The following is a 12,887-nucleotide window of genomic DNA, read 5'->3' as shown; positions in this document are numbered from 1 at the left end:
ATAATCTTTTACGTGAGCACAATTGCAGTACCATGGGCTGGCTGCAGTGCTGAGAGAGGGTGTAATATTGTGAACTGGACAAAGTGCTGGACCGTGAGAGAGGTGCAGGCAGAGATGTTACAGTGGATTGAGAAAGTTGTGGTGTGCTCGTTCTCTGAGATCGGTCAAAAAGAGCAGGAATGTCCGTTTCCATTACAGCTGACAGGGGCTCTCAGTCAGTGTGACTGGAATGTTTAAAGAACATAAGGTTCTGCAGTCAAAGACCTGCATCTCAATAGTTGGCATGTTAACAGAGGAGGAGGCAGATGCAGCAGATGCCATTGATGTGGTGGCTGATGGTTGTTAAGGGGTGCTGGTCTGCATTTTTGTGCAGTGGGATTCCCACAGTAAAGCATGTTGATTGTGCATGGAAAAGTTCATACATGTAGTAGTCAAATTATTGCATTGTTTACGTCTACTCAGTTTTTTTTTTTGCAAAGTTGTCAGATTGCGTGAGATGGCTCATCCTTTGCAGCATCAAAAAAGGCCTAGGCTAGGCAACACTTGCCACCTTGCATTCCTCATTTTGGCTGCATCACTACGTGTCTGTGACGAATGGGGCAACATAACCTCCTCAGTTTTCTCCAAACCATTTTCCTCTGTGTTATCAAATTCCTCGCTCTTGGAGTCACCCTCCTCCTCTTCCTGTCCTGACAGTACAGTAATTCCGCGTGTGCCTCAGGTATCTGAACAACTCTTCAGACTCACCCATTTTTGGTTCCATGCAGTCCACTGTATGGTTGGAGAGTTGGGACAAGGGGGGAAACAAAGGGTATTTGAGTGCTACCTCTGTAGACTGTACTGGGTGTAATGTTGAGGTGGAGGAATATGAGGAGAGGCCACTTGAATCTGTACTTGCCGTCCACTTAAGCACATGCTCTTTCTGGGCCTCATCAACAAGACATAATGGTGTGAGTCTTCCAAAGAAAGGTAGCAGAGTACCCTTTCCAGTAACACAAGTTGTCAGATGTCTTTGCACAGGATGTGACGTTATTCGTTTAGTAGTGCTTTCACTAACCTTATCACCTTGAACACCAAGCTTAATTCCCCTTCCACCACGGCCTTGCTTTTTACCAGGTATGGTGCTCAGATAGTGTCGTATGAGCACAGTATTAGCAGCAAAAAATAGATTTTAAACTCTGCACCACCTCTGCAAACAGCTGAATTTCAGCGGCAGTAAATTCCAAGGTGAAATATGGCGTGCTGTATCGCGGCAGTCACAGAAGAAAGAATTGAATGTGGATGAGGCCTGTATGAAAAAAAGATATGCTACAAACAATTTGAAAGTCTGATGTCTCAATGTCAGTACTCTGGATTCCCTGTTCATCTTTTGTGCTTTATAGCCCTTTTCAAGATGATGTCTGCTGCCTCGCTTCTGCTCATGTGATCCACTTTCTCTCTCTTTATAACCCTAGTTTGCCTTCCAGTCCATGCTTGTGTATTCTGCTTGAATTCCTGGCTCTGTGTTGCAAGTGACTGATCCTCTCCAGAGAATCTAGTTCAGCTTTTCCAGCAAACATTCCCAGCTCGTAATGGTGCTAGTGCTACAAGCTGTGTGTCTGTGTTTCTCTGCATCTGTCTCAGCCTGCCTGCTTAGGACACGTAAGCTCGGCCTGCTTCAGCTAATCTTTTTTGTGGGCAGTGGCAGTATATTTCACTGTTCTGGAATTCCTAAGAGACTCACAGCTCTGCACTGCTTTTGGGACTCTTAGGCCGGAGTCACACTACCGTATAATACGGATGAGTGCTATGCGATAAAAAATCACATAGCACTTGGACCAGTATTCCTCTATGGGGCAGCTCCCATCATCCTATGGGTTCGAGTGAGAAAATGCTCATCACTCGGATATCATCCATTATACGCTGACCCCAGTAATGGAGGAGATGGAGAAATTAGTTTCTCCACCTCCTCCGCAGCTGTGCTCCGATCCGCACAGTGCGAGAGGCTCCGGGCACAGATGCATGACACTTGGCTCCTGCTCTCAGTATAGCAGGAGCAGAGAGTCATTAGCATATTGCATCCGATGCTCTCGCATCTGATGCAATACGCTAGTGTGACTCCAGCCTTATTCAGAGACTGCCAGCCCTGTTGTGAACTGTGTTTTCTGATCAGCATTCCCCAGCGTGTGCCTCTCCCAAGAGACTCTGATTGCAGCAGTACTGCATATGAACTACTTTTAGGCTATGTGCACACGTTGCGGATTAGGCTTAGGAATTTTTGATGCGGATTCTGCCTCTCCTGGCAGAAAACGCACCTGCGGATATGTCGCGTTTTTTGTACGGATCCGCAGTGTTTTTTGTGCGTTTTTGCTGCGGTTCTCTTGCGGATATGCTGCGTTTTTTACCCCTGCGGTTTTCTATAATGGAATGGGTACAAAAATGCTGCAGATTCACAAAAAAGAAGTGACATGCTACTTCTTTTAAATCGCAGCATTTCCGCAGCGGATTTTCTGCAAAGTGTGCACACCTTTTTTTTTTCTCATTGATTTACATTGTACTGTAAATCAATTGCGGATCTGCAGCGTTTCTGCACTGCAAAATGTTGCAGAGTGCGTCTTCTTGCAGTCACCGCTGTACTTAGGAAAGCTTCAATCAGCAAGATATCTTGAGTAAACAGTATTTACTTCATACTGGATAAACATGAGATACAATTCAGTGTCACACAGTCCGTGCACTGAACACAACACATTCATGAAGAAAAGCAAAACCGAAAGTAAGAAAACAACCAACCACTGAGAGCTTCCCTCCCCACATTACAGCAAGTATATGACTTTACACACTTTCGCCATCTGCTGTCTGGTTAGTATAAAGTCCTCCTTTCACTTATAATAAGTCCCAATCTGTTGCATATGCCAACACCCTTTCTCAACAGTAAGGACTTATTCAATCAAACCCAACTTTTTTATTAGTCTCTGATGTTTATCAGCATTCAACGCCTTTGTGAAAATGTCTGCTGTCATTTCTTCAGTAGGACAGTACTCTAACTTCAAGACTCCTTGTTCCTGATGATCTCTCAAGAAATGATATTTCACATCAATATGCTTGGTTCTTGGATTGACTCTTTCCATCTGAGCAAGAACAAGACATCCTTGATTGTCCTCTTTTAGTTTTGTTGGTGCCAACTGTGGTTGTCCTAATTCTGTCAACAATTGTCTTAACCACAGTACTTCTTGACTCGCATGTGCTGCGGCAACATATTCTGCTTCTGTTGAAGATAGTGTCACAATTGACTGTTTCTTACTTGTCCAACTTATTGGTCCACCTGAGAGGAAAAAAATATGTCCACTGGTAGATCTTCTGTCAGTTGGATCTCCAGCCCAATCTGCATCAACATATCCTGTTAAAATGCAATCATCGCTTGTGGGTAATTTCAGCTTAACATTGCTAGTTCCTTTCAAATAACGTATTACTCTCTTCACGGCATTCCAATCAGCTTTATTTGGTTTTGATACCTTTCTACTCAGGATTCCTACTGCTGCTGCGATGTCTGGTCTTGTAACGGTCGCTAGATACAGTAGTTTTCCTATTGCTGTTCTGTATTCTTCATTATTTGGTAGCATATTTTGTTCACTGTTCATCTCTTTGAGATAATTAGTTTCCATTGGAGACTTTACTGTTTTTGCATCCTTTAATCCAAATTTTTGTTATGTCTTGAATCATATGATTTTGATTCAGTAGGAAACTTCCATCTTCTTCTCTTTCTACTTGTATTCCTAGGTATTGTTTTATGTTTCCCAAGTCTTTGATTTTGAAATGTTGCTTCAGGATTTTTAGAATGTTTTCGTTATCCCTTTCTTGTTCAAAACAAATCAAAATGTCGTCTACATATATGAGTATGTAAATCCATCTATCAATCAGCCTTTTTGTGTATAAGCATGGATCAGCTTTGCTTCTTTGAAATTTTTCATTTGTAAGTATTTCCGTGATTTTGTCATTCCACGCTTTAGCTGCTTGCTTTAAACCATATATGCTTTTCTGTAGTTTACAAACTTTGTTTGGATTTCTTTCATCTTTGAATCCTGGAGGTTGTTCCATATAAATGTCTTCTGTTAAATCTCCATTCAGAAAAGCTGTCTTTACATCCAGATGTCTCAGTTGCATTTGTTTCATTGCTGCAACTGTAAGTAAAGTTCTTATTGTAGTGTGTTTGACAACTGGAGCAAATGTTTCATCATAGTCTTCTCCATATTTTTGAGAATACCCTTTAGCTACGAGTCTTGCTCGGTATCTTTCAGCTGTGCCATCTGTTTGGTATTTAACTTTAAAAATCCATTTACATCCTATGGTTTTTCTTCCTTCTGGTAAATCTGTCAGTGTCCATGTATTTGAATCTTGCATGGATTTAATTTCTGTTTCTGTTGCTTCTATCCATTTATTAGCTTCTTCTACAGGCAGTTTAGATATTTCTTCACAAGAAGTAGGCTCATAGATTTTTCTTGTGCTTGTCTTGTATGAGAGACGTTTTGGTGGTTTTCCTTTGTTCTCTCTCATTGAACGTCTTGGTTCTGTGTCTGTTTGTAGTTGTGATTCTTCACTTTCAGTATTTTGTTCTTCATTAACTTCTGCTTCTTTCTCATCAGATATTTCTTCAGTTGTGTCATTATTGTTTTTCTCATTTTTTGTTTCAACTGAAATCATAATATCTTCATTTAAATCTTCAATGAATGTCACACTGTTACTCACCGCAACTCTGTCTGTTTTGGGATCTAGAATTCTGTATCCTTTGCAATTTTCACTATATCCAACAAATATTCCTTCCATGGATCTGTTTTGAAGTTTGGAATGTTTTTCTGTTGGAATGAATATAAAAACTTTACATCCAAAAACTTTTAAATGATTGACACTTGGTTTCATACCTTGCCACAGTTCATATGGAGTTTTCGTCAGTTTTCTGGAAAAAAGTCGGTTCTGTAGATAAGTGGCTGTCATTGCTGCCTCACCCCAATATTTCTCTGGTAGTTTGGAATCCGTCAGCATACATCTTATCATCTCTGTTAGAGTTCTGTTTTTCCTTTCTGCTACTCCATTTTGTTCAGGTGTGTATGGAACAGTTTTCTGGTGTTCTATTCCATTTTGTCTTAAGTAGTCTTCTATTCTGTGACTTGTAAATTCACCTCCATTATCACTTCTGATGACAATTGGCTTCCTTTGAAATTTGTTACTTGATCATGTTACATAGTCTACAAGTTTATCAAAAACTTCACTTTTGTTTTTAATTAAGTATGTGACTGTGTATCTTGAATAATCATCTATAAAAGTCAACATGTATCTATTGCCTCCTGATGTAGTCACTTTCATGGGTCCACATACGTCAGTATGCACCAAATCAAGTGGTCTTTCGCTTTTCATCTCACTTTCTTTTGGAATAGATATCCTTGTGGCTTTGGATTTTATACAACAATCACATCTTATGGTAATTGAGCAATCTGATATCTTTAAATCTTTTGTCAATTCTTTTCTCTGTAGTTCCCTTATACTGTCAGGGTGTCTATGTCCTAGACGTCTATGCCACATGTGAATACAGTTTTTGTGATCATGTGTACATACCTTCATCTGTTCCTTTGGTGTGTCAAAATGATATAATTGTTCATCTGCCTTGACTTTGGTTATCACCTTGTTTCCTGCAATAATTGCACACTCATTGTCTTTGAATTTCACTGTAAGTCCTTTTGCTGTTAAACGTTTCACAGCTAATAATCCGCCTTCCAATTTTGGAACATACAACACATCTTGTACAAGTATCTTTGAATCTTGTCCGAACTTGTTTGAACAATTTAGCATACCTTGTCCGATACCTTCTGCGGTTATTTTGCTTCCATCTGCGAGATAAATGGCTTCTTTCTTATCTAAATCAAGATCAGTAAAGAAATTCTTGTCACTTGTCATATGACTCGTTGCTCCTGAATCAATAAACCAACCAAGTGATGATTTCTTGTCTGTTACTTTAAATGTGCCATTCCAATTATTCTCACATGAATCGGAAATTGTGTTTTTTACTTTCTCTGTATGCTTTTTATGTTGTAATTTTTGTTGTTCTGCTTTCCATATGGTACAGTCTTTCTTTAAATGACCTTTTTTCTTACATCTGAAGCATTCTCTTGTCTCTTTATTATAGGGTTTTTTGAATTCTGTAGCTTTAAGAGCGTTTTCACTGTCCTTTTCAGTAGAAGAATCATTTCTTTGTTCTTTTCTTCTCTGATATTCATCTATTAGTCTTGTTTTCACAAAATCTAATGTAATGTCAGTTTCTGGTCTCGTCTCAAGGGCATTTATCAAGGCTGTATATGAATCTGGTAAACTGCACAACAATATAGCTGCTACATGACTTTCTTTAATATCTTCACCAATAGATCTTAGCTGTGATATCACTTTCATCATTGAGAATATGTGCTTCTGCATATCGTCATTTGCACTCAAACTCATACTGTACAGCTTTCTTAATAAAAATAACTTGTGATTCAAGCTAGGTCTTTCATACAGTTTTCTTAATGCTTCCCACATTCCCTTAGCTGTTTCTTCATTTCTTATATGTATTAATTGAGCATCATCCACTAATAAGCTAATGGTGGCTCTAGCTTTTATATCCTTCTTATCCCATGTCTGATTATCTTGATCTGGTCTCGCTGTAACAATTACTTCCCATAGATCATCCTTAGATAACAACATCTCTACTTTGAATTTCCATAACTGATAATTTTCACTATTCAGTTTAGCTACTGTAAATTTCAGTTCTGTGTTACTCATCATCTTTATATAGTCTTACTTGTTTAGAGAGTTGTACTGAAGATATTCTCCAGTATGTCCTGTGAATTCTCTGCAATTATATCCAGCTCCTGGGATGCTGAATTCCTCTGTCACTCTTTATCTGGATTAAAGGTACCTTCACACATAACGATATTGTTAACGATATCGTTGCTTTTTGTGACGTAGCAACGATATCGTTAATAAATTCGTTATGTGTGACAGCGACCAACGATCAGGCCCCTGCTGGGAGATCGTTGGTCGCTGAAGAAAGTCCAGAACTTTATTTCGTCGCTGGATCTCCCGTGGACATCGCTGGAACGGCGTGTGTGACACCAATCCAGCGATGTCTTCACTGGTAACCAGGGTAAACATCGGGTAACTAAGCGCAGGGCCGCGCTTAGTAACCCGATGTTTACCCTGGTTACCATCCTAAAAGTAAAAAAAACAAACACTACATACTTACCTAACGCTGTCTGTCCTCCAGCGCTGTGCTCTGCTCTCCTCCTGTACTGGCTGTGAGCGTCGGTCAGCCGGAAAGCAGAGCGGTGACATCACCGCTCTGCTTTCTGGCCGCTGTGCTCACAGCCAGTACAGGAGGAGTGCAGAGCACAGCGCTGGAGGACAGACAGCGTTAGGTAAGTATGTACTGTATGTTTTTTTTACTTTTAGGATGGTAACCAGGGTAAACATCGGGTTACTAAGCGCGGCCCTGCGCTTCGTTACCCGATGTTTACCCTGGTTACCGGCATCGTTGGTCGCTGGAGAGCGGTCTGTGTGACAGCTCTCCAGCGACCAAACAGCGACGCTGCAGCGATCCGGATCGTTGTCGGTATCACTGCAGCGTCGCTTAATGTGAAGGGGCCTTTAGTTCCTTCTGTTTACAGAGCTTATCTGTGTGCTCCGTTATCTGGGCTATAAACCAGGATCCTTCTGCCTGAGCTTGTAGTGCAGACCTGTAGTGTCTGGGGTGCCTGGGTTGGCTGGAGTTATCTGGGGTGCCTGGGGTTATCTGGGGTTATCTGGGTTGATCTGGGCCCATAACCTGTTGCAGAGTGCGTCTTCTTGCAGTCACCGCTGTACTTAGGAAAGCTTCAATCAGCAAGATATCTTGAGTAAACAGTATTTACTTCATACTGGATAAACATGAGATACAATTCAGTGTCACACAGTCCGTGCACTGAACACAACACATTCATGAAGAAAAGCAAAACCGAAAGTAAGAAAACAACCAACCACTGAGAGCTTCCCTCCCCACATTACAGCAAGTATATGACTTTACACACTATCGCCATCTGCTGTCTGGTTAGTATAAAGTCCTCCTTTCACTTATAATAAGTCCCAATCTGTTGCATATGCCAACACAAAAAACGCTGCAGTTCCGCAGAGAATCCGCAATGTGTGCACATATCCTTAGTATCTCCCTGTTTGTAGTGTTTCCTTGAACTGTTGCTCACTTGCTGCACCTACATTTATTTGTGTAATACAGACTTGTGAATCGTACTCTTCTTCAATTTTTTATTATTATTATTATTATTATTTATTTATATAGCACCATTAATTCCATGGTGCTGTACATGAGAAGGGGTTACATCAAAATACAAATATCACTTACAGTAAACAAAACTAACAATGACAGGGCTTACATTCTACAATTTACCCATTTGTCTCAAGCCAACAAGTTCCTGAGTGTTCCACTATAATTGTTACACCCCTACTGTATGACGTTAGGAACACAATAATTTTTTTATGACCTTTGGATCAGGCCTCTATAACATTTTAGATTCTACAAACTATTTTAAAGTTCAGGGCCCATACTGTATGGCACTAGGAACAACTAAGATTTTTGTGTGGCCTCTGGATCAGGCCTCTGTAACACACTAGATGCTGCAAAGTATTTTAAAGTCAGGTCCCCTACTGTATGACATTAGGAAATGAAGAATTTTTTGTGGCATCTGGATCAGATCTCTATAACACACTAAATGCTACAAACTAATTCAAAGTCAGGTCCCCTACTGTACAACATTTAGCAACAGAAAAATACAGCAGAAAAAAGTGATGGTTCTGTAACGGCCATCTCAGTCTCCTCATCTCAATATCATTGAGCCACTCTGGGGAGATTTCAAGCGCACAGTTCATGCTAGACAGCCCATGAATTTACAGGAACTGGAGGCTTTTTGCCAAGAAGAGTGGGCAGCTTTACCATCTGAGAAAATAAAGAACCTCATCCACAACCAGCACAAAAGACTTCAAGCTGTCATTGATGTTACAGGGGGCAATACACGATATTAAGAAATGGGGTATGTGAACTTTTGATCAAGGTCATTTGGATGTTTTGGGTTGTCATTTTGATTTGAAAAGAGAAAACACAGTAGATTGACAATAAATGGCTTCACCCAACCACTAACCATGAGTATCTCAATTTGCAGACACGGTGTTTTGGGCTGTTGGCCCTCGTCAATTGAGATACTGATTTGGTTTTTATCCTAAGTCATATTGCACGACTCGTTAAAGAGTTTATTGTGACTTGTAGGATCGCTACTTCCAACAGGTGGCACTATAGAGTTTAATTCCTCTTTTTTTCAGAAGAGGCAATTTGCATATTATATTTCCCAGAGGAGCATTGCACGGCGAATAAGCCTCCTTACCTTGACAAGCCAGAGATGGTATGTCACTCTCCATAGGGGGAAACGATACCCCTTAGACCTTAAACATAGTCTGTCACTAGGTTTTTTTCTACCCTATCTAAGAGCAGCATGCTATCGGGGCAAATACCCTGATTCCAGTTATGTGGGCTGTTTGCTGCAGTTTTGATAAAATCACTGTTTATCTGCTGCAGATCTACCAATTCTCTGAATGTGGAGCTCGGTATAACCCCAACCATACCATTGATTAGCAGCTTTCTGCCTTTGCAAAGGGTACACAGAAATCTGCCAATCAGTGGTAGGGGAGGGGTTATACACAGCTCATGAATATGGAGTACTGCATAGCAGCATGTTCACTAGTCCACTAGAGATAATCTCCTGAGGATAAAGCAGTGATTTTATTGAAACTACAGCAAGCAGTAAAGTAAGTGACAACACTGGAATCAGGGTCTCTGCCCCTACACTATGTTGCTCATTGATTAGGTAGTGAAAATCTATAGACAAATTCCTTTTAACCCCTTAATCCCATATGACGTACTATCCCGTCAAGGTGACTTGGGACTTAATTGAGCTGGGTGTCAGCTGACTATCGCAGCTGACATCCGGCACTATGTGCCAGGAACTGTCACGGACCACCCGGGCACATTAACCCCCGGCACACCGCGATCAAACATGATCGCAGTGTACCGGCGGTACAGGGAAGCATCGCGCAAGGAGGGAGCTCCCTGCAGGCTTCCCTGAGACGATCGGTACAAGGCGATGTGCTCACCTTGTACCGAGCGTCTCATCCCTGCAGGCTCTGGATCCAAAATGGCTGCGGGGCTACTTCGGGTCTTGCAGGGAGTATTTCCGAGTCCAGAGCATATGCCTGTAAGCCTGGAGCAGGGCACGCCAGATCGCTGATCTGACACAGTGCTCTGCAAAGTGTCAGATCAGCAATCTGTCACTATACAGTGATGTCCCCCCCGGGACAAAGTAAAAAAGTTTAAAAAAATTTTTTTTAGATGTGTAAAAAAAAAAAAATCCTAAATAAGGAAAAAAAAATATGTTGTTCCCATAAATACATTTCTTTATCTAAATAATTTAAAAAAAACAATAAAAGTACACATATTTAGTATCGCCGCATCCGTAACGACCCGACCTATAAAACTTTCCCACTAGTTAACCCCTTCAGTGAACACCGTAAAAAAAATCGAGGCAAAAAACAACGCTTTATTATCATACCGCCGAACAAAAAGTGGAATAATACGCGATCAAAAAAACATATAAATAACCATGGTACCACTGAAAACGTCATCTTGTCCCGCAAAAAACGAGCTGCCATACAGCATCATTTGCGAAAAAATAAAAAAGTTACAGTCCTCAGAATAAAGTGATGCAAAAATAATTATTTTTTTTATAAAATAGTTTTTATCGTATAAAAAGCACCAAAACATAAAAAATGATATAAATGAGGTATTGCTGTAAACGTACTGACCCGAAGAATAAAACTGCTTTATCCATTTTACCAAATGCAGAACGGTATAAACGCCCCCCCAAAAGAATTTCATGAATATCTGGTTTTTGGTCATTCTGCCTCACAAAAATCGGAATAAAAAGCGATCAAAAAATGTCACATGCCTGAAAATGTTACCAATAAAAATGTCAACTCATCCCGCAAAATACAAGACCTCACATGACTCTGTGGACCAAAATATGGAAAAATTATAGGTCTCAAAATGTGGTAACGCAAAAAATATTTTTTGCAATAAAAAGCGTCTTTTAGTGTGTGATGGCTGCTAATCATAAAAATCATCTAAAAAACCCACTATAAAAGTAAATCAAACCCCCCTTCATCACCCCCTTAGTTAGAGAAACATAAAAAAATGTATTTATTTCCATTTTCCCATTAGGGTTAGGGCTAGGGTTAGGGCTAGGGTTAGGGCTAGGGCTAGGGTTAGGGTTAGGGCTAGGGTTAGGGCTAGGTTTAGGGTTGGGGTTAGGGTTGGGGCTAGGGTTGGGGTTAGGGTTGGGGCTAGGGTTAGGGCTAGGGTTGGGGCTAGGGTTAGGGTTGGGGCTAAAGATAGGGTTTGGGGCTAAAGTTAGAGTTAGAGTTGGGGCTAAAGGTAGGGTTAGGGTTGGGGCTAAAGTTAGAGTTGGGGCTACATTTACGGTTTGGATTAGGGTTAGGGTTATGGTTGAGATTAGGGTTAGGGGGTGTGTTGGGGTTAGGGTTTCAGTTAGAATTGGGGGTTTCTACTGTTTAGGCACATCAGGGCTCTCCAAATGCGACTTGGTGTCCGATCTCAATTCCAGCCAATTCTGCGTTGAAAAAGTAAAACAGTGGTCCTTCCCTTCTTTGCTCTCCCGTGCACCCAAACAGGGGTTTACCCCAACATGTGGGGTATCAGCATACTCAGGACAAATTGGACAACAACTATTGGGGTCCAATTTCTCTTGTTACCCTTGGGAAAATAAAAATTTGGGGGTCTAAAAAAACATTTTTGTGGGAAAAAAAATAATTTTTATTTTCACGGTTCTGCATTATAAACTGTAGAGAATCACTTTGGGGTTCAAAGCTGTCAAAACACAGCTAGATAAGTTCCTTAGGGGGTCTACTTTCCAAAATGGTGTCACTTCTGGCGGTATCTACTGCTTAGGTGCCTCAGGGGCTTTGCAAATGCAACGTGACACCTGCAGACCAATCCATCTAAGTCTGCATTCCAAATGGCGCTCTATCACTTCCGAGAACTGCCATGTGCACAAACGGTGGTTTCCCCCCCCCCCACATATGGGGTATCATCATACTCAGGACAAATTAGATAACAACTTTTGGGGTCAAATTTCTCCTGTTACCCTTGGAAAAATACAAAACTGGGGGCTAAAGAATAATTTTTGTGAAAAAAAAATAATTTTTTTTTTCACGGCTCTGCATTATAAACTGTAGTGAAACACTTGGGGATTCAAAGCTGTCAAAACACAGCTAGATAAGTTCCTTAGGTGGTCTATTTTCCAAAATGGTGTCACTTGTGGGGGGTTTCAATGTTTAGGCCCATCAGGGGCTCTCCAAACGTGACATGGTGTCCCATCTCAATTCCAGTCAATTTTGCATTGAAAAGTCAAATGGCGCTCCTTCCTTTCCGAGCTCTGCCATGGGCCCAAACAGTGGTTTACCCCCACATTTGGGGTTTTGGCGTACTCAGAACAAATGGCTCAACGACTTTTGGCGTCCAATTTCTTCTCTTACCCTTGGGAAAATAAAAAATTGGGGGTGAAAAGATAATATTTGTGAAAAAATATGATTTTTTATTTTTACGGCTCTGCATTATAAACTTTTGTGAAGCACTTGGTGGGTTAAAGTGATCACCACACATCTAGATAAGTTCCTTAGGGGGTCTACTTTCCAAAATGGTGTCACTTGTCGGGGGTTTCAATGTTTAGGCACATCAGGGGCTCTCCAAACGCAACATGGCATCCCATTTC

The sequence above is a fragment of the Ranitomeya imitator genome, chromosome 6 (genome assembly GCF_032444005.1).
Source record: "Ranitomeya imitator isolate aRanImi1 chromosome 6, aRanImi1.pri, whole genome shotgun sequence".
In the NCBI taxonomy this organism is placed as follows: domain Eukaryota; kingdom Metazoa; phylum Chordata; class Amphibia; order Anura; family Dendrobatidae; genus Ranitomeya; species Ranitomeya imitator.
Note: the sequence above shows the minus strand (reverse complement) of the source record.